Raw genomic sequence first — 23,189 nt, 5'->3', positions numbered from 1 at the left:
TTTTCTGTAGTTAAACTAGAAGCCTTAAATGTGTGCAAGTAACTGAATCATTGAATCTTCCCTTGCACCTCACTTCTGCTATTCTGCTAAGTGTTTGAACAGCAAATGAAAAACATCTGTGGAACTTTGATTCCTTCTCACAAGCTTTCAGTTCTTTTGAGAACAAGATTACTCATCTTAAGCATGACAGCTGTAACCTTGAGACATCACTTGATAATAACATTAATCCAGGTTCTATATTGGTTGTTTACTGAGGAGTTACCAGCATATGCAGAATATATTAAGCCAGTAGAGGTAAGCCTTTTTATGTCAGTTTGTCTTCTCACATACAGCACTTAAATATTTCCAGAATGTATGACTCTGCTAGTTTCTAAGCAATCATGATTTGTTATCCAGATTTTCTGAGCTCATTTGATACAGTTAGATTTGAGGACTACTATTTTTACTTTCTCAGTCAAGGATACATAAAAGAGAACTGTTATATTTAGTTTGAAATCTCAAATACTTGATTTACTCAATTTTAAATCAACTTGAAATAGACTTTCTTGGTATGAAGGACTACTGGGCACTTCCATCTGCCCAGCCCTGTATTTCCCTAGTTTAGCGATTCTTGAATTATATGAATACAAGATTTAAAGGCTTGGGATCAAGGGGAGCAAGAGGAGGGAGTTCAAGAAATCAGTTTTCAGAAGTAGTATTCTAGTGGATTTTACTGAGGTTTTGTGCAATTTGCAGAAAAAAGTACCTATAGTAAAGTTCACTTTGCTGTGCATTTTTGATGCTTTCAATATAATGTACTGTTTCTTTAGAGATTTTTATAGATTAGGCAAGTAGCTGATTCTGCAGCTATTTAGTATATGATCTCAGCTATTCTTATTTCCAGATTTGATAGAGCAAAATATATGCAAGGGTTACTTGCTGTATGTGGATTTTTCAACAATATTTTAAAAAGTTAAGATGTTTTCTCTTGCTTGTCAACAAAAGGTCAAAGAGCTAGTAGGTGGTTTTTGGCAATAATATTACATAGAAGTACGTTTCTAGTTTCATCAAATGATCAGGTTTATTCTTTTACTAGGATAAGTATTGTATTCCACTTTAACAGTAATACGGTCTGTATTTTCTAAACACAACTGTTTGAGGGAAATACACTGTAGGGTTTTTTTCCTAACAATTTTATGAATTAATATAAACTGATTTTTGTTGCTTCTTTTGGAGCTATACCGTTTACTCCATTTTGTCTGCAGTGTAGCTTTATTTAGTGTAAGCTTCTTGACATTTATGTTAAACTCAAGGGTATCTGTTCTTACCATGGGATATATCATTGCAGTTTGCAAATGATTTCACAAAAGGAAGTGTGGTGACTACTAGCATTTATTTCAGATCCAAAAATACTGTTTTTTCTGAAAGATTCTGCTGCACTACAGTTGTTTGCTATACTCCCTTTCCATTGCTGCTTTTTGTAGTTAATTTTTGTTGCATATAATTTTTATGTGTGTGTGGATATTGCAGAGGAAAAACTGTATTTCATCAGGTTAGTATCAAAATTTTTAAAGCCTTTAAAACAATAATCTTATCTTGTATACAGCAAAATCGAAATGCAGAAGAACAGTAGTCATTTTGACTTGTAATCTCTTCTCTCACCCTTCTCCATTTCTTTACAAACAGCATTTAGCAATTAATGTCTGGAATTCAGAATCTCAGGATACTGAAGACTTTAAATGGTATGTATGAGGTATTTAAACAGACTGATGCTTTTGTCTGTATAGAATATGAAATTGCAATAACTTGAGCACAAATCTTAATCATCTTGTTAATTTTGATCTCAGTTTGCTCTCTGAAACCCTACTTAAGAAACTTGTGATTTAAACTTTTTTGACTTGAGTGAAATGAAAAATAGTTCATCCTTAGCCATACAAGTCTTAATACTTGTGGTAGAACTTTTAAGCATAAGTGATGAACTAATAGTGTTGCTACTCTCTGTTAACCTTGCATAAAACAAAGTGTGTATCTATGACTTAATGTGTACATACGCAAAATAACACTGCCAAATAGCAAAACTGTGTTCTAAGTTTTTTTGCATTCACTTTCACCTTATGTTTTCTACATAATGGCATAAGTATCCAAAGACCGGTCTTATGGGGGCTTGAGTGTGTGTGTGTGTGTGTGTGTGTATTGGACCACTCTTTGTTTGACTCTGTTTCAAAGGCTCAGTGCTTATCTGTCTTTAAATCTTGTCACACTGTTTTAAGGGAGATAGTTGTTTCTTCATTCTTCTGATATTCTGTTTTTAAGAGTTTATCAAGTATAGGACAGTCTACCTAAAGAGAGAGATTTGTTCTACAAAGATTTACAGATGAACTCCTTGCCCATTCCCTCACTTTCTGTGTCTCACTGTATTTAGGTCTCAGTTATTACAGACTGCTGTTTGGAAGGCATCTGGCTGAGAAGAGGGTGGAGCTGATGTGTTTGTGCCTGGGATGACTGACAACATTTTGCTCTTCGGAGTCCTTGTGGGTGGGGACACAGAACTCTCCTTCACTGCAGGAAGAGAAGATAACTAGAGGTAACAGAGATACCGACGCTGTAAGTATTCTCCCCGTTTTGGCAGAAACCTATCACTAGGGCTTATTTTCTGTTACTTGCAACATTCAAGAAAACTGCTCTTTTTTTCCACTGTTACTCTGTTTTTAAGTACAACTTGAAATACTCCATTCCCCACCCATCCACCAGCAAAAACACATCAAAGACTAAATGATAGACTGATAACTGTTGTAGTACTGCTAACTTTCATCAATTACAATTTGCATTTTTAGCATTGAGTGGTGGTTTGTGGATTGTAAAAGAAGCTCTGTTTGGTTGTTTCCTTCTATATAAAACTTAAAATGTCACATGATGGACTCCATCTTCATTTGAAGTAACTGCATTTCCGAGGTTCCACAAAAATATTTTTGTAAACAATTAATACAGCATATGTTCACTTGGATTTATAAATTAATAATCAATTTATTTGTCAGTCATTGCTGGTAATAGCTGGTTATTTAAGTGCTTTGGGACATTGGCACCTTCAGTTACTTGGATAATTATTTTTTCAAGTTATTTAATATTTTCATAACCTTTCCTTGTCTCTGAAGTTTTTTGAAAATTACTTACAACAGCAAAATGTGTCCTGCCAAAAATACAACTGAAAGTCTGTGTAGCTATGTAGGGCAGCTCGCAATGCATTTTTTTTTCCTTGTTATTCATGGGAGTTTCTTTTTTTTTTTTTTCTTCCTTTTTTTTTTTTTTTAAGAAGAAGAAAAAGCTTGGTAGTATTGCTTCTCTGTTTCTCTGTGCTATGTATTGTGGTATATGCATGCATATACTGGTATTTTATGCTGCTTTGTAAAAGTGGGAAAGCCTTAGGTTTTATGCTGGTGTCTTCTTGTGTTGAGTCTGGTACCTGTATACCTATTAATACTATTTTTTTTTAAATTATGTACAAAACCCAGAGTAATTGGGCAGCAGTGAAAGGCACAACACCATTAAACAAAGAACACTGTAAACATGGTTTTTATAGATTACTGAAATTTATTAAATATCATTTACACGTAACATTTAATAATTTTCTTCAATAAATAGCTGTCACTTTAAGGTCACTGACAAAGTGAGAACCAATTAGTTTGTTTTTTAAGTACATTTGGAGCCCTTAGGGCTTACAAATAGGATCATACGTGATCTTACAACACACTGTCTTTATCACCCAGACTAAGAACATACAGTGGTCCAAAAAATGGACAGCAAGTTAGTAATACACAGGAGAAAGTATATAAATTAATCATAATTAAATATTTAAATAAATAATGTTCCAGTAAAAATTAAAATGATCATCCACTTATTTTAACATAGATATTAGAAAGTTGCTCAGTTCTTGGTGAAATGCAGGAAACTTTTTCTTTTCATATGCTTCACAAATCTTGCATCCAGTCCCTGGAGGAATTAGGTCCTGCAATACAGGTGTTTGTTGATTAGTGATAGATCTCTTACCAGCTAGTATTTGTAGTAATACATGACTTCCTGCATGTCGAGTCCTCCTCTTAAAGAGAAGGAACTCTTTGTTTCAGGAGTTTTCATTTTCCTAACTGGTAAATGTTAAGGGAGGGTACAATGAAGGAAGCTATCTGTAAAGATTATTTCCGCAAATATAAAAATATTGCAAGCTCAGGATGCTCACTGTCTGTGATGATAACAGGTTTGATGAATGCTGCAGTGGCAGCAGATCTTTATTTCTAGCCTGAAGAGAACTTTAAAATGACACAGGGATCTCTTAGCCATAACTTTGTCGTTATGCCCTTAATCGTTAATGGAATTTGTTTATGTAGCTTAGCAAAGTACTGACGTATTATTTAGTTTATATTCATTGTTGGATCCTGCAGAATCATAGCACAGTTCTCTAAGCCGTTACTTATAAAAGTAATTGTTGCCATCCTACAGACAAGGTTTTGTCAGTTTTAGGTGCCTTGCATGATTCAATAAATAAATAAATTTAAAATATATATAACTTTATATTGACTTACGTAACTATCAGGACTTGAATCTACTTTATAGCAGTAGATTATCATTCAAATAGATGTAGTCATGTTAGTTATTACAAAAAATGTGTATTCTCAAGAGTATATAACATGGACCTTGAGGCATAACAACACTGATTCTAATGCTGTTTTTCAGTAATACTGAATCTTTTTATTTATTTCTAACTGGGTAAAAAAGAATGCCTACCATTAGTCTCTGGAGATTTTTTTGGATATTTTTAAGGTTATCAACATCCTCATCTTCAATTTCATATTCCAAGATGGCTATTTCTTTCAGGTAGCATTGCAGAACTTGCCAGCTGCATTCCTGAAATAATAAGTGAAATAGTTGTATATAACTTGTTTACTGAGGACAATTGAATTAAAATGTTAAAACTCTTTTTTTAAATGTTACAATAAATATATAAAATGTTCTTATCCTAGTATGAAGAATTAGGCTAGTATTTTATATACCATCATTTTTCGCTTATTCCTTTTAAAGTCACATTATAAAACTTTATGCATATGCTTAGCTCTGTGGTAGATTCTTGTGGCTTTTATATGTGTAATCTTCACAAGACAGCTTGAGCATTGGAATATCTTCTGGAGATGTAAAGCTGCTGCATTAGCTCCTAAACTGAGCTTTAATCACAGTGGTAGTATGGAAATCATGGCTTAGCTAAAGGGTAAATAGCTGAAGCTACTGTCAAGTTTTAAAACAGCATTTTTAGAGCCGTCTTCAGTTAGGGCACTTCAATTGCTCTGCCTAATGCCTGCAACTAATCCAGTATTTGAATTTGGGGAAATACCTTTACACATCACTCTGACAGCACTCAGTGGTAGTATGTCATTAATCTGCCTCTTACACTTCTATTTGAGCACTGAAGTTCTGAGATAACTGTGTCTTGATCTTGGCAGCATATGAGAAAAATGACTCAGGTAAGGAAGTGGTTGCAGAATCTGGCTTTAAATCTTCATTTGAACAAAGTTACTTTTAACTTCAGTGAGAATTACAGCTAACTTAAATGAGAATTCTGCAAGATGAAAAATTTAAATGGAGACTTGAAGTAGTTAACAGATAACTTACATAAATATTTATGTAACTACTTGGTGCTGTTAGTTGGTATACTCACTTATTAAATAAACTAATACAGATCAGCAACCTGACAATAGTGAATCATCTGTTGTAAAACTGTATTTGGTATACTCTTTGCACTGTGGTATGATTTTTTTTTTTTTTTTTTTTTTTTTTTGAAAGAAGCAATCACAATGACAGTATTTTTGTGGAACTAATGTGTTTTAAATACTAAGCAAACAGCATAAAACAGCAATATACAGCTAAGTACATCCAGAATGGCTTGGTAAAGTTTTACTCTGGAGGAAAAAAGCTAGCTAGAATATAACTGAATATCATCATTGCTAGGATATAAAAGGCTTAACAGAACTATTAGTGTCTCTGCATCTACTTTTGGTAAAATATGTGTGGTTTCATGTCCATACATAGAAATTAAATTAAGCAGTATTTGTAACATCTAATTTCACTATCAAAGTTATTCCTGTTTTGCAGTGATGTAACAATGTTACCTCATTCAAATCTTGCCCTATGTTCAAATGAATCATAAAACATTTTTTCGGTAAATTCAACTGTGAACTAAGCAAAATGAATAGGGAATATTCATTTTGGGTTGCGTCTTGAACAGAACAATGAGGTAATACTGTACATCAGCCTGTTAATACTAGAAAATGTAAATCAACAGCAGAAGTGGATTTTAAGAGACTGCATTCTCTATACTGAACTCAAGCTGCTCAAATTTGTCTTGTATATAAGCCTTTTCTGGTAATTTAATAATTTTGATGTAACTCGGTAGTATATTGTTTTAAAGTAGCCATACGTTAGAAGTCCACCTGAAAAAAGAAGCATAAACTCACCTGTCTCTCATTTGGTGTATAAAAGTTGAGATGAGTCTTCTGTAGAGAGGGAAGGGGGAAAAGTTAATCTTTGTGAAAAACTATATAGACAAAAATATATAGAAAAGAATCAGTAAAAGAAAATCATCCACTTACGTTTGAGCTTTTTTCCAGGATTTTTAAGTCGCTTATTAAAGTTCTGAGAATGTTGCCTTTTTCTGGTGATGGTGACAAAGGTGCTCCATAAGCTGCAATCATGAGCATTACTGAAATGCAGCTAAAGATCAGTAGCTTGCACATCATGTCAGTGTTCTGATTATCTGTATGCTAGTATTTGAATTGTGATGTATGATGAAGGCTGATAAATTGTCATTAAGCTGTTCAGTGTATTTATACCCTTCTCTCTTGGGGGGGGAAAGATGGGGGCGTCATGTAAAAGAGATTTTATTACACGTTTTTTCATATGTTTTACCTGTGTGGCAAGAATCATTACTTTTGTTTTCCCTCCCCTGATGACACTTTGGAATTTCTTTAAAGCAAGAGGGATTTTACCTACATTCACTGGTGTAATAGAAGCCCACACTCACTTGGGCCGTCTCTCTTTGTGCTTTCTGCATGAAACACTTTTTCCCTCATGCACTCTCCCACTCCCACATAGAATATGCCATACTACTGCTACACAGAATGTTGATTTAAAGATGTGTAATTTAACTATTTTGTTTATCTATATACATTTGTCCTTCCACAAATCCTGTGGTATCATTTATGTGAAGAACAAAGAACTACTCTCATTTGAGTGACTGTTGATTAAACAACAGGAAGAAAGTTGGCTTCCTGTCTGAAGGTGGTTTTACCTGTCATCTTTCGCAAAGATAGGTAGTGTATGTTTAGATGCATAGGTCAATCTTTATATAATCAATTTCAAAATTATTATGAAAAAAATAAAATCTTGCATTTGGGGGGATGTTAAACCAAGTTTTTTATTAGCATATATAGATAGATAGATAGAACTCACTCACTCACTCTTTTTTCCCCTTCTGTACGCCTTTTGCTTCTCACCAGATTATCATGAAAGTGCACTGATTTTTAAAAATAAGTACAGATTTTCTTAAGTGATACCCAACCGATTGCATTTTGTGATGCATATCATAGCGCTGAGGTTGAGAGTCAATAGTCATTTGACATTCAAGTCTCGTGTAGGTTTGCTAATTTGTTATTTTTCTTTTCTAGTTCAAAATACTTTTGGTTGCCGTTTGGGAACACTACTTGCTGTGTTTAGAACTCAATATTTCTTTACTTTGAAAGTAGTTCTGAGCTAAATACTCCCCCTGCTGCCCAAAAGTCTTATATACTATATGGAATAGATGGTTGTCTTGCTGAGTGGAATTTAGCCCCTGCAGAATAATCTAGCCATGCAGAATAAATTCTGTTTTTATACATTACTGTGAGTCAGAGTTTTGTAGCATTTAGGAAGAGTAAAACTGGACAGTTGACTGCTTCATCCTCCACTGTGTATAAAACTATACATAGAAACCAACTTTATAGGTCCTGATTTTATAATCTGTGGGGTTTTTTATTGTTCAAAATCAGAGTTAGAATATGCTTTTCCTTGAATTAGATAGTGGCTGTTACTGTGTATCTTTAAATAGATCTAAATTTTGTCTATTGGTGCCTATTGGTGAATGTTCTTCCACTAACAGTTAAACTGCTTTTAGTTGGCAGTGTGATTCCAGCTCCTGGAGAGCTGAATCTTCGCTTTGTAGTTTTGAAATAAGTACAAATATTTAATGTGTACAGTCATATGGAAGTGTTAGTGGCTCTTGTAGCTTGTAATATGTAGTAGTGGTGGCAGTTTGCAAGCTTTTCTGATGCTGTTTTTTGTTTCTAATGCTGATTCTTGATAGTGATTGATTTCAAATAGGAGTGAAAACTGCAGAGATAAGCTTCTGAGCACTAGATTGCCAGCTTTTCTCCAAAGCTCTTATAAAGTTAGGTCATTTTTATTTGAGCTTTTTAGTTGTTTGGTTTAATTAAATTTGTTTTAACTATACAACATGTTAAGAAATACCACAATAGACAAAACAAATTTTTGTTCTTAATGAAATGGGAATTATTACTCACTGTCTTCAACACTATTCGGTCTTGTCTGTGTCAGTTCTGTAAAATCATAGCTTAGTCTCTCCTCTTTATAAAAAGTATTCCAGGGTGGGGGGTGAGGAGGAGGCTTGGAAGCACTGAATTTGAGATGTTGAATCTGAGGCCTTCCTGGAGTAGCTTATGGTTTGGATTAGAGGTTGTCTCATGCAGTTCCTTTTTTGCTGGAGTATTTGTTTGTGTATCAGCAGCAAGTTTAGAGCCAGATCTGCCAAGGAAGTAGCACTATTTTGGTAACTGACTCCTATTCATCTCTTATCAAAGGGCTTTTAAGAAATTTTTACGCTTTATGGGCTATACTGTACAAAACCATGATTTCAGTTGTAGTCTTCATGAAGTTGGTATTGGGTCTCTATCTATTACATCTTTTAATGTTTTCAAAGAATAAAATAAGTTTTCATTTTGAGGAAAAAACGAAGAATTATATGTGAATATAATTGAATACGTATATAATGCTTAAATCATGCACAGAAGGTGAGGGGTTTTTTTGTTTGTTTGTTTGTTTTTTTTGAGTGATACCATTTTCCATTAATGTTTTGCTGCAGGCTTTGTGCAGACTTTTCTAATAGGGGAAAGCAATAGATCTTGTTTTGACCATGTTTGTTGAATGTACCATATGAGAAGGAATAGGTAGGAGTACATTGATAAACTCCAAAAACAGCTTAAACCCAATTAACATTGACACACAACATAGTATTTGTGTTAAACTTTTACATTTGGGGAGTCTGTCCTGCTTACAAGTTTGTATGTTGATATTTACTGTGTTAACTAACCAAAGTGGTTAGATTGCTCTTACAGCCTATTCTAGCTTCAGTGAGCAGAAGCAAGAGAGCCCAACCTGATTGTGGGTAGCAGGGACAAAATCAGAATGTTTATGGCTGTGGGTCTGCTGTACAGCAACCTTCTGCATCACTGGTACACTGACAGGATGATTTAAAGCCCTCAACAGTTCCTAGTAGCACTATTTCTTTTACATAGATGCATCTAAAACTAGAACTCACTAAGGGTGTGAGGGTTTTCTTGGTTTGGTTTGTTTTTTTTTTGACTTGCATTTTTTCATTTAAGTGCTGTCTTTCAGATCATAACAAACCTGTAGTTTAATGTATACTTCGGGGCTTATATACTGTTGGAGATGGGCAGCTTTTTCAGATGAGAATATGCTGTCTACTGAAACCTTTAAATACAGTAATATTCTTCTCCATAAGCATAGAAATATTGGATGTTGGACTTTGTACAGTGATCCATTTCCAGTAATTATGCTTAATCTGAACTTCTTGTATATTTTGGGGGGAAAGGAATTATTTGGGATTTTCTTCAGAGGTACACTGAGTTAGATTGCTTTCCTCACTTCACTATGGGGTTGATGGCATTTTAACAGGAAATGAAATTAATCCTTTAAATTACCTTGGAATCTGACAGTATGTAAAATAGTGTTGCCAATAGTGGACCCCCAGAATCCTGTCTTAAAGTTAGGAGCAGATAATAGTGACCATGTCACATCCTGGTGCTTTGTTTTTGTGTGTTTTTGGGGTTTTTTTTGTCTTTTTTTTTGCTTTTGTTCTTTTTTCCCCACAATTATGAAAAGTTGATTGCTACTATATCGTTTTCTTTTTATACAATATATATATATAAGTTGTCATTTAGAAAAACATGGTAAAATGCTTCATACAGGAAAAGCTTCATGGAACGTTTTAAAATGGATTAGCAGTAATGCAAGTACGTTAAAAGAGAGCAGTATTTGTGGCTCCAGGGGGCTGGGAAGGGAGAAGAATGTGTCCATCTTGCTGTTGTTTTAGGAGATTGTTTATACTTTGTGTAATATTTGTGCCTAATAGAAAGAACAAAGACTCTTCTCTTTTTAGCAATTCAGGTAAATGAAATAAAGATCTCACTATCTGGACTCCAGATCTGCACAACTTCAAAGTCTGGAAAAGTTTCTACATAGGATCTGACTCTTCCAGTTTAAGCTCTTACTTATTTTTCTCTTATGTGTATTTCTGAACTGAAAGCTTGTGTCTTATTTTTTTTTCCCTTCAAACCTGATGACTGGTGAATTTTGGAGAGAAGTTTTGGTTTCGTTGAGGTATTAGACATCTTGTTCATCAAGGTGCTTGCCTCCTTTATCCATCACCAGAACAAAGTGATGTTCAGCTAGAGTCACTGTGACTCTCTTGTTTGGTATGTTTTATTCATGTGCAGGAATTTTTCAGACTCTTACTGTAGTAACACACTTTTACAAGATTACTGTCAGTAGAGTCATAGGAACCACAACGGTGTTCATATATCTGACAAACATGGTAATCATCAATTTGTGATCGCAGTCTGTTGATTTAACTCTTTCTAGCTGTGTTCTATATTTTTAACTCATCTTTAATAGTAAAGATCATGCTCCATTTGGAGAGCTCATAGGATTAAGCAGTAACCTCCAAAAGTATATGTCTAGTAGGGAGTAATACGTGGAAGAAGTAAAGATGTGAATAAAAAGTAGAGTGGCAGTTACCTTTAAATTGATTTTAAGCCATCAAAAAGAGATCTCCACCTCTGTTCTTGTTCAAAATCAAGCAGCAGCAGAAGCTTATCCTGCCTGCATGTAAGAAATAGAGCATTAATGCTCTTGAAGGAGTTGGATCAATAATAGAAGAACAAAAGTTCAAAAAATTAGCATTAAAGTGGGTGAGTATAATATACCCTGTAAAATGGAGCACTTGCTTCCAACATCCCTGTAGTTATAAAACCCAATATCTAAGCTGTTAAACGAATGGCTACTCTGTTGCCTGTGGATCGAGAACAACCATGGTAATGCACACTTTTGGTAGATGTTTTATGTCTAACAGTCTTTCAAATAGAGGCAATGAATTCCATAATTTTGTATTTAAATATAAGAGTGGATTGATGGATGTGTTTGTAAAGAAAGATAGGTAAAAGCAGAAGAATGCCTTAATTGTTTTTTGGGGGGGATTGTTTATTTATTTATTTATTTTGTTTGGTCACATCCTTCTGATAAGATTAGAGGGTGGATTTTGCTGATTGACTGATGCATATGGGGTTTTCTTCACTAAAATACAACGGTTGGATGAAAGTATCCTTTAGGTGGCTTATATAAATAACTATTTAGGACAAATGAAGGGGTAAAATAGAGGGGAGCTTCCATATTAAATTAGAACAGTGATTTTATCTAACTGAATATTACCTCTGATTAGGACAAGTGTTCACTGTTTCAGGAGAAAGATTTTTTTAAAAAAAATCTTAGGGTAAAAGGGAAAATTATTTTTCCTGCAAAAATATCAATTTTAGCAAAAACAACTTTTGGTTTTAGTAGGTTAATTAAAGGACCTGAAAATTCTTGACATCTGGGAATCTTCACAAAACATGTTTTCTGAAAAGTCATTTTCCATTGACGGAGGGCATGTTAGGATGAAACACTTTTAGTAGTTACAGACCAGGCTGTCCCTGGGCAGAATAATCTTCTATAAGAAATGAACGCATGAGCTTCTAATGTCCTAAAAGTCTTGTCTGTAATTGTCTAATCTAGCAACTTGATTTGCAGAAAAAACAAGGGTGATTGCTTTGAAAGGATAATTACATTCTATATTGTATATATCACCAAGGATTAGCAAAACTACTTTTGTTCGCTTGATGAGGTATGGATTTAGTTAAGACACGGAGTAAAGGACTGAGGAGAGCCTTAGTATTCCCCTTTCACCATTGTTAGCATTGTCTGGTTGAATGAATGCTTCCTGATGGCTTAGTGAGGCCTCATAGCGTAGGTGTCTCCCCATGCTCATTTAGATAGTCATGAATCTGCCATGCACCTGGCTGTAATGGCCTCATTTTCCTTTCAGGGAAGAGGGGTCTTGCAAAGCATTTCTGCTTAATTTTTTATCTGTCCATTTTTTCAGCACAACTCACTGTTACTGCACTATATGCCTCCTAAATCCCTATGGTGCTGATTTTCCCTAGGGAGATTAAAAATGGAAATTGAATTAAAAATCACTAATTGAATTTTTCTGAAACAACAGTTTCATGCACTGTGTATCACTTGACATACTTGCCATTACCAGATTCATTGTTGACAACTATGTGTCCTGGTTATTCATTTCTAACAGTATGTGAAATGCATGCAGCCATAGATCCTGGTGATTGTAGGAGGTCTCCAATGACTAGAAAATGACTTGATGACTTCAATGACTTGAAGACTAGCAGCTGCTCAGCCTCACCTTACTCCTTAGGGAAATTACAGAGCAAGTCCTTGGGGACATGAAGGACAAGAAGGTGACTACATATGAATCAGTACAGATTTAACAAAGGGCACATATTGCTTTACCAACCTTCTGTAATGAGGTAATCACTTCTGTGGATGAAGGGAGAGCAGTGGGTGTTGCTTGCTTCAGCAAGCAGTGTTGCTGATAGTCAGATCTTGATGATATGGGGTGGATAGCTGGGCTATGCTGAGCGGATGAAAAGCTAGATGGACTGTCAGATTCAGAGTAGTGGTTGATGGTTTGCAGCCTAACTGGCAGCCAGTTACAGGTGGCATGTCATGGGGCTTGACCTTGGAGCTGATGCTCTTTAACATCAGCGTCAGTGACCTCCACGTTTGCAGGTGGCATCAAATTGAGGGGGAGTGGTCATTGTGACAGAGGGTAAGGCTGTCATTTGGAGGGATTGTAATAGTAGGCTGGAGAAGTAGGCTGACAGGAATTTCATGTAATTAAACAGAAATGAAAAGTCTTACACTTGTAACAGAATAACCACATGCATCAGTACAGGCTGGGGACAGACTTGACTAGGGAGTAGCTTTGCCAGAAACAAGCTGGGAGTTCTTGTGAACAAGCTGAATAGGAGTCAGCACTGGTCTTTGGTGGTGAAGGCTGACAGCACACTAGGTTGCATTAAAAAGAGATGAGTGAGCACATTTAGGGAAGCGACTGTCCCCTGCTGTATGCAGAACTGCTGAGGTCACATCTGGAGTAGTGTCTCCAGGTCTGGGCTCCCTAGTGCAGGAGAGAGACCAACAACCCAGGCAAAGTCTGGTGGCTTTGAGATGCCACTAACATGGTTTGGGGGGCTGGACCACATGACATATGGGGAGAGATTAGGGCAGCTGAAAATCCTCAGCTTGAACAAGAGCGTGTCAAGGAGCGTTCTGCAGCCTCCTGCTAGCTAAAAGAAGATTATAAAGAGGGAGGAGGGAGGCTTCGGGAACACACAGCAAAGAAGAGGAAACAGTCACAAGTCATGGCCAGATAAATTCTAACTGGACATGTAATGGGGGGGGGGGGGGGGAAGTGTATAAGCACTGGAATAGGTTACCCAGAGAAGTTGTGGGATCTCCCATTCCTGCAGATTTTCAGAAATGAACTGGACAAGGCGAGGAACATGGCACTTTTAGCTATATTATGAGTAGCAGATTGGTCTGGAAGACCTCAGGGTTCCCCTCCAAACTAACCTTTTCTATGATTCCAGGATAAATCTTGACCCAGTCAGGTTCTGCTTAATGATTTTTGTGTTTAGTTAGATGAGGAAATTCAGAAATTCTTTCATTTCCAACATGTCTCGGAAACGACTTCTACTTTTAACTTTGTGTCACTGGTGGAATTAGGCCAGGTAGATTCTCCTGGGATTTTATCTTCAAGCATACTCTGACTTTCTTTGTATCAAAGTCTTTGTAGTTGCTTTTTGTTCACTTAACCCATGCAAAAATTTCAGGAGTTAGGGAGTGTCCTTTTATAGGACATAAAAGAGTATTTTACTCTGCCACAATTTCCTAACCTTCTGAGAAGTACCTTCACGTGTGATAGCATCTGCCAGGCCTGTGGTCTTTGTGTCAGGTCTTTGAGAGGAGGAATTGTTGTAGGCCTCTGTGTTGCAGTGTAGATACTGCAGAGGTAAACAGGCTTTTTACTTTGCATTTTTTTTTTACATTAGCAGTTAATGGTATCTGCTAATGAGCCTATAATTGGTTTTATGTGAGTACAGAATGGTTAGCAGATCTTTATAGACCTGTTACAAATTAATATTTTGTGGTCACATAAGTGTGGTGACATTCAGGCCGATCTGTGCAAAAACATGTATACAGCAGAGACGGATCATTTGATGTTTATCTGAATTCTGTTTGAATGGTAGAATAGTAGTCTTTAAGAAATTGCTTTTTGAAGAATCATAGTATGTTAGTGTAGGAGTTGCTACAGAATTTTATTAGAATAAAGAAGTGGAATGACTTAAAATGAGATGCCAGTATGTGGTCAATGTTGCCCATTCTTAACTTCTTTTTTTTTTTTCTTTTTCATACAATGTAAAGAAGATGGAGAAGAAAAAATTGTTTCCTTTCAAAAAGGAAGCTTGGTAAGGATATGAACTTCACAAACAATGTTTCACTTTTGTGATACAACTCAGAGTGATTACAAGTCTGACTGAGAAAAAGAATAACTGATAGTTACAGCTTGATGTAAAGTAGAGTGGGTTAATGAAGAGCAAAGACTGGACATAACACAAGTTAAGTTGTGCTATATTTAAAAAGTAAATGCAGTTTAATTTTTGTTGGATTTCTAGATGAAATTGAATAGTGTCTTTTTATGTAGGTATAACCCATCTTTACTAGATCCAACATGCACTTGCAAGGATTATTAGTACTGTTTTTTATTTGCTTTCCTTTTAAATCCACAGGTATTTCTAAGAGCTGTCTCCAATATTGCCAGTATTAGAACTGTTTTCAGTTCCCATTTTCCTCTTGGTTGAATGTACACTGAGCCTGCTGAAAGTGTTCCTGATACACCCACAAAATAATCTAAGTGTTAACCTCTGCTGGTTTTGTTTCACACTTTTTAGGTGAAGAAGCGTAGAAACTGGTAGAAGCTCACTAGATGGTTCTATGAGTTTGGCCCACTGATTTTTGTTGGTGCATGTGTGTGTATTTTTCTTCTGGTGTCCTGGGAATACAATTAAATGGCTGAGGACTTCACACCTTTCCTAGATAAGATCAGTCTTTGACCCATTACTTTGTGTGAAAGGAAGTCCTGCACACAGTTAAAATCTTGTCAGCGGTTTAAGATCTTGGTACAGAAGTAAGTAGATTTAAGTCCCAGATACTTCTTCAGTTTACCTGAGCTGCAAACTGTCTTTGCAGAGATTGCTACTTTGCCAGGTTGGTGATGACTTTGGAGCATGGCAGGTGGAAGGATGGACTTGAGCCTGGTTTTTGTAGTGGTAGAGGAAGGTGGATTGGGCAGCAAGATGGATGAGGATTAAACTGTGAAGCTTCAACTTTTTGAAGCAGAAAAGCAAACCTGATCTCAGAACTATAAACAAAGTACAGAACAGGATACAGAACAAACAATACAATAAATATTATCATATCACTGTATCAATCTGTGATTCAATCACATCTTAAAAGAAGTGCAGGTCCACTTCCCTCATCCCAAAAAGCACATAGCAGAACTTAAGAGGGCTCAAAGAAGAGCCATCAAAGGGCTCAAAGAATCATCAAATTTATGTTATTCTGTATGACTAACAAATAGAATATGAGAGGGAGTCTGGAAAAGAAGCAATTTTTTCAGGAAAGGAGTGTACAAAATTATGAGCATCTTGTGGCAGGTAGACAAGGAGGTGCTCTGCTTATTCTGGTACAAGAACTGAAGGGCAATGGCATCAAATAAAGATAGCAGAAAAACCAAAACAAAACAAGCTAACAATCAAAACACCCCCCCAAATCTTAACAACAACAAACAGAAAGCCTCAGTGGGTAGGTGTGTGGAACTTAACCGTGTATGCTTTGAGTGCTAGGAGTTTGCATGGTTCAAGGTAGGGCCTGGATGAGTACACCAAACAAATATGTTTAGAGTTTGAATATATAAAGAAATCACTTCACAGCTTCCTCTGAGCTGATAATTGGGAAAGTACTAAGGAGTATCATATATGCCCTGAGTTTCTGCTTGTGGCCACCCTTGGAGAGAGAATGTCAAATTAAATGGACTCTTGATCTGATAGACTGTGCTGTCCTTTACAAAACAGAATTTAATAAAACACTTCTCTCAAAATTACCATTTAGACTATTTCAAAACAAATTCCTTGTGCGCTCAATAGAACCCCCTTAAGTTCAACAGTGTCTATACATACAGAAGGGTTGGCTGATATGGAAGAAACGGAAGGATCAGATCAAATACTGCATTACTCATCATACTGCATTAATACTTGTATCACTCAACCAGAACACAGCATCAATGAGTAGTAGTGAGATACAGTATTGGTGATGAATATGGTAGGAGACAGAAAAAAAGTGTGGAGAAGCCTCTGTCCCTGCCCCTCCCTACACATGCAGTCAGTCTGAACCAGAAGGGAGAAGTGGGCAAAAAACACAATTAAAAAACTGAACTTCAGGAGAGAGATAATTAAGTTGTCATAAAAAATACATATATACAATTTCGAGCCTCCACAACTGCCATTCAGCCCTCAGGTTGTACCTCAGTGCCTTCTGTCCATGCCTAGAGACCAATCTAGGCCACCCACTCAGCATGTGCATTGTCATGACATTCAATAAGGTAAAATAATGCTATTGGTTTGTGGTTTAACATCCTGCTCTGATATACAATGACACTGGCCTTTTGACCCAGTAGGGAAATTTTAACTCTCATTTTACTATAAATTTCTTAAATCAGGAGACAGAATAGTTTGGCTACAACCCAGTTAGGCAACCACTTGGAAGATTTTTGTGTTCTACCAGTACGTACTAGCTTCTTTCCCAGTCTAAAGTAGTAATATTGAAAAACAAAAGTCTTCTGCCTTCAGTATTTCTCCAATAGCCAGAATGAGAAAGAAAGGAATACAAATAGCATCAGTTTTCTTCAATGGAAAACTGCAGAACTGAAACATGTAACCTGCCTCTGTTAAAGTCTGATTACAAAACTTGAGCAATAGAAATGCAGAAAAAATACTCCCTGTGGCTAATTTTCAAATTAACAAAGAGCTAACATGGAAAACTTCATATTATAACAAAGTAAGATTTGCGCAGTGGGGGAAAACATGCAGAACTTCTGAGTTTTTTTGGCATATAACCATGCAGTCTGAAGTTAACAGTGTTGCGCAATGAGACATGATGGCACTGCCCTAAAAGCCTACAACATTTTTTTGATACAATGTGTGTTGAGTAAAAGGCTGGGGATGGTGATGGGAAGTGTTGGTTAGTGTTTATACCATTAATTAATGCTCTCAAGTAACTATATCTCATGACAGTGGAGAACAAGAATACAATCTGCATATTCCCTTCACTATGGATGCCAACCACATGAGTACAACAAATAATTCATCATTAGTACCAGCAGCTTGAAACATAATTGATGCCTCCTTATGAGTAGCTACCTGGTTTTGCTGTCAAGAGCTACTCATTACTGTGTCCAGTTCTGGGTTCCCCAGTACAAGAGAGCCATGGAGCTACTGGACAAACTCTTTTCAGTTGCCCCGTGTGACAGGACAAGAGGCAATGGGCAGAAACTGAAGCACAGGAAGTTCCACCTGACCGTGAGGGGGAATTTCTTCCCTGTGAGAGTGACGGAGCACTGGAGCAGGTTGCCCAGAGAGGTGGTGGAGTCTCCTTCTCTGGAGATCTTCAAGACCTGCCTGGATGCAACCCTGTTCTAGGTGACCCTGCTTGAGCAGGGAGGTTGGACTAGATGATCTCCAAAGGTCCCTTCCAACCTTACTGATTCTATGATTCTCTGATTTCTGAAGTCTGAATCCAAAGAGCTTAGAGTCATTTTCAAAGGAAATATTGCTAGACAAGACGTCTTTAAAAAAGCAGAACTGTTCTATGATTATTGCGGTAAAGAATAAATGCAGTGGCTGCTGTATAGATTTCTCCACATATATAATAAATTGACAGTCACGGCAATATAGACATGAGAACAGGAAAAGTGAAACTGAGGAGGCACCTCCTCTGGGGCCTGTTGTCCAGCCCCACTTAGTGGGGTGATACTTAGGCCTTAGGAAGCAGTCCAGAGAAGGACAAGATGGCATTGCACACATCTAATGACTCAAAGTTTTAGCGGACCATCAGGCTGTCAAAAGCTGATGTTTTATGTATTTTTATAGGGCTTCATCTCATAGCTGAGGAAAGGTTATATGCCAGTTCCCCTTAATGAGGAGAAATGCATGGCTATTGCCACCTGAGAGTGATTGTTCCATGTTGACCTCTAGACAGGAGGTAGGAATTGAGAGAACTCAAGGAACTCGTTCCAGGAACAAGAAAATACACCAATGAACTAGTATTTTCAGTAAAATAACTTTAAAGTCAATTATGGAATACAAGAGATGAAAGTGTTGTAATTTTCATGAATTTAGAAGAAAGAAAATCTTAATACTGAAATCTTTATGATTTTTAAGATGCTAAAAATATGATTGAATTGATAGGCTGGGATGTCTCAGATGGTACTGTGAGGAAGCAGAGATACTTTGACATGCAGAGTGAAACTTCCATACTGTTAAAAATTAAGGCCACATGAACACCTGAACCCTCTCTTGCTATCTAATTACTTGTGTACAGCTGTATTTTTGCAAATGTGGCAAGAGCATATACCTAACCTGTTAGTTTGTTTCTGGGCAGATAGACCTCAGTTTTACAATCTATTATTTACAGAGTCTGATCTTGCTCTGTGGTCCCTTCTTGCTGTGAACTTGATTCTACACCTATGACCATTTTTTTGATCCTTCTTCCCTTGATGTCTTTTTGACCTAATTTAGGGGTAGAAGCTCTACTTTATCAGAAGACCATTAAAAAGTCTTCCAAAGTCTTTTACCATTGCCATGTAGGCTCTAGCTTTCTTAATATAATTTCCTACTTCCCCTTTAGGACAGGAGTAATCATTAGGCTCTGTAAAGCTCCTGGGATAACAGAAACTTGGGCTTATAGGTGCTGCCTAACAAGGCGTGTATAATGGGTTTGGTTTGTTAAATACCTGAGCAATTGTTTCTGAAGGGTGCATCTGTTACGTAAAGCCATTTGCTGCTGGTTCATTAGAAATTGTTTGATTCACACAGACAATTTGCATAGGTGTATTGGGCTCATTCTATCCTCTTTTCTGCAATGAAATACAGAGTCTGTTTTCCTTCGTTTTTTGTGGGTGTTGACATTTTCCCCTTTCTGCAGCTACTCTGAGATCCACTTCACTCCGTTTCCTTTGCTGAGGAAGCCTTTAACTAGCCACAGGAATAGCAAGAGGAATCTGTGTCACTGTTACCTGAGTACTAGCACAGCATGAAGAGCAACAGTGGAAGATGCGTTTCTGAGATTGAAATCAAACTTATGTCTAATGTCTAGAGCAGAGACTGATGAGAAATAGCTAAGTTAACTGCTAATTGCACTTTTAAAAATTTGTATATGATCTCTGTAGGCAAAGGGAAGAGCTTTGGGGCTGAGCTGGAGCAGAAGGTTGGGAGGTGCACTCATACTTATGAAAGTTTTTTTTTTTTTTTTAAAAAAAAAGCATGTGGAAAACTTATTATGAAATAGGTACCTCAATATTATAGTAGAATAATAGCATATTTCATAATTCAAGTCTATGGTAGTTTTAAAAGTGTGCATGCCCCTAGGTCTGCTTGTGTGCCTCAGCCACGTCATGACCCCGTAGCAAGGCAAGAGCCATATATGCGTCACCTCCCCTCCTGTACCTCGGTTTTCTCAGAAAGGAAATGCAGTTGTGTGGGCTGAAAGGAAGATGCCGTGCACTCTAGTTAGGTAGTAACGTGGACGATTTGTATAGCACCCACGTGAGCTCACTCCCCTCACTCAGTTTAAATGCAGAAACTGAAAACTATACCATAATTTTTGGTGTCTAAAGAGCATCATAAAATGCCCTGAAAAACTGGTGATAGAAGCATGTTTTTTCCAAGATTTGTATTGGGATGGGGTGGGGGGGGTTCTATGGTATTACGTGAGTTTGGAGACTAGGAGCATTAAATACCAAACCGATGGAGAGCATTTTATTTGGCAGAATGGCAGAGGAATATGAAACATTTCTGACCCAGAACATACTTTCTGTTTAAATGCATGCACTATTATTTTGTTTTTCATGTTACGGTAATGCTCAGGCACAACAAGTGAAATTCAAATCCGTTTTGTTAACTTCATAAACACATTATGAGAGAAGATACTGTCTCATCATATTAACTATACTCCTAAATAATTGTGGCTAGAACTTCGTAGACATCTCATGTTTTAAAATGATTCATACCTTGTCTTGCACTTTGCGGCAGTTTGTGAGACATGATGTTATATTTCTGCAGCCTGGAAGCAGTCTGCAGAGAGGCAGGACTTAAGAGCATAGCAGTAGAAAGACTGTAACTGTGCTTTTTCTCTGTAGCAAGAAAAATTGCACTCTTCTGGAGTGAAAGATACTGTCCGAGGAAAGTGGGCTGCTTTGTCCAAACATCATACAATCATTTGGTCTGTAATGTCATTATATTTGTGTGTTGCCATTTACTTTCACTCATCAGTAATAAGTTCAGGAAATTGAAACTTGCTATCATATAGTTAGAGGTTTCTGAAAGGACCACAGTGATCTGATTAGTTTATTTTCTTATTATTTTTTTCTATTATAGAATGTAAGTCTATTAAACCACAAAGAGTTTAAATAGCACATAAGTTCTGCACAAAGTGTATAATTCTTTTGGGTGATTTCCCTCTTCATTAGCTAAAGGTGAAGGTCAATAGACTGTATTGTGGAAAGGGAAGCTGAAATTTTAAGTGCCTCGTTCTTGCTTGCTGTTTGGAGTTTCTTATTGACAAATTTGGCAGTGGAAGCAAAAGTGATGGAGAAATTTGCTTGTGTATTTGTCTTCCCACCATTATTCAAATTACTGTACTTTTTACTTTCCATATCTTACTGAAGGAAAGATTGACAGTGATTTATTGGTGGCAAATGCATCACAGCAACTGAAGTCATATATTCCATAACTGAATGCATGAGAGAGGAAGCATTTTGTCCCCGTATTCAGATGCAAACTTAAAAGTTTTAGTAATATAAAGATTTTGATACAAGCGAATAGGAGCATAAAGGCTTTTAATTTCTTGCCTATTGGAATTTAAAGCTTTTAAAGAAAAAACATCTTTTAGGTTTGCTTCTCAGTGACCGTGCAGAAGGCAGCATGGCTCCTGTGAAAGCCTGGCTTCTGTGAGATACTGTGGAACAATGAACGCATAATCAGTGAAAAGTTCCCTTTTTAACCACAGAGAATGCCATTCACTGCAACAAGTATAAAAATGACTCAAGCTTACTAGACTGTAATCACTTAATCATGATTTTGTCTATGGAATGAACTGTCAATGGAATGGACCTGACATTTACATCCGAATGTTAAGATGTTGCAACACTGCAGCAGAAGTGAAACCTTGGGAAAAAAGAACGAAAGATACTGTTTATATAGCTAACAAGGCACCTTGCATCTCTGGAAGAAGGGAAAACAAAAGACCTTAAATCTTGTATGGAATATGGCCTGTTAATACTGCAAACATAAATAGGACATAAATTTGTTGGGACGCTTGATTTCAGGATTTTGTATCGGGATAGCTAGACTTCAGATGCTTAGTGCGTGAAACTGCTACGACACGTTATTGCAATAATGATAAAGGAGTTAATCTCTTCAGTGTATCTATTTCAGAATGAGGCTAGAGAGAGAGAGAGAGAAGGAAACATGTAATACTACCATTATACTGAATCTTGAGAAACTGTTTGCTATTATTTTTAAGCTGAATTTATATAATCTTTTTATTGCACCATCATTTTTCGGTGATTTTTGTTTTCAGTCTTTAATGAACCAAAAGCAAGACATTTATTCCTAATTTGACATGTAAAAATTGGAGCCAGATAAAGTAAAGCAGCAGACTTTTGCTACTAGCTTACAGTCTAAGGTTTACTTTGACAAAGCATTTTCTACTAATAAGCTTTCTGTGGAAAATAGAAGGCTTTGGTCAGTTTTTGAGTGCCCAGTGAAGACTCATGATGCTTCCAAAAGGAAATTACATCTGTGAAATATCAAAAGACTTTGTGACTGTGTGTGATATAGCATTACCTTTTTTTTTTTTTTAATGTGTATTTTGGTATGAAATTAGTATCAAATTTTGATTCTTGTTTTAAAAAGATGTAATGCTCACAGCTCTCACGACTTCCCTGGATGACAGAGGGAAGTCATTCTAACCTCTAAAAAGGCGGTTGATATCACATGATATTGGATATATTAGAAATTCTTAAAAAAAAAAAAAAAAAAAAACAAAAAAACAAACCTTAAGGAAAATATGAAACACTGATGAATGGGACTGACCAAATAACTTCTAAGGCAAAGACCAGAGTTAAGAAGCATAAGCAATGAGGTGCATAAGGGAGTTCTTGGTAGGGTGTAGACTGTTAGACTACAGCAGCTAGAGGAAGGTGAGAAGAATCTCTGCCTTTTTAACTTTAAGAATCCATTATTTAGTTTATAGGAGGTACAAAAAAGGGCTAATGAATTTTCTGATTTGTCCTAATCGTCCACCTCTTCCTTCTATTTGTGTAGGAATTGTGGCAAAATCTCATTGCAGTCAGTGCCAAGAGCATC

The 23,189-nt window shown here is 36.5% G+C and overlaps 1 protein-coding gene across 1 annotated transcript in view; it reads left to right on the top strand.

The window, feature by feature from the left end:
- Positions 1-2,523: 2,523 nt before the first annotated feature.
- Positions 2,524-23,189, top strand: part of BBS12 (Bardet-Biedl syndrome 12) — a 113,900-nt gene continuing 93,234 nt past the window's right edge. The window contains exon 1 of the mRNA XM_062574012.1: positions 2,524-2,583. The gene's annotated coding sequence lies outside the window, so the exon portion shown is untranslated. The remainder of the gene's footprint in view (positions 2,584-23,189) is intronic.

The sequence above is a fragment of the Rhea pennata genome, chromosome 4 (genome assembly GCF_028389875.1).
Source record: "Rhea pennata isolate bPtePen1 chromosome 4, bPtePen1.pri, whole genome shotgun sequence".
NCBI classification, from domain to species: domain Eukaryota; kingdom Metazoa; phylum Chordata; class Aves; order Rheiformes; family Rheidae; genus Rhea; species Rhea pennata.
The sequence above is the reverse complement of the archived record's forward strand: the minus strand, read 5'-3'. Positions and strand labels throughout refer to the sequence as shown.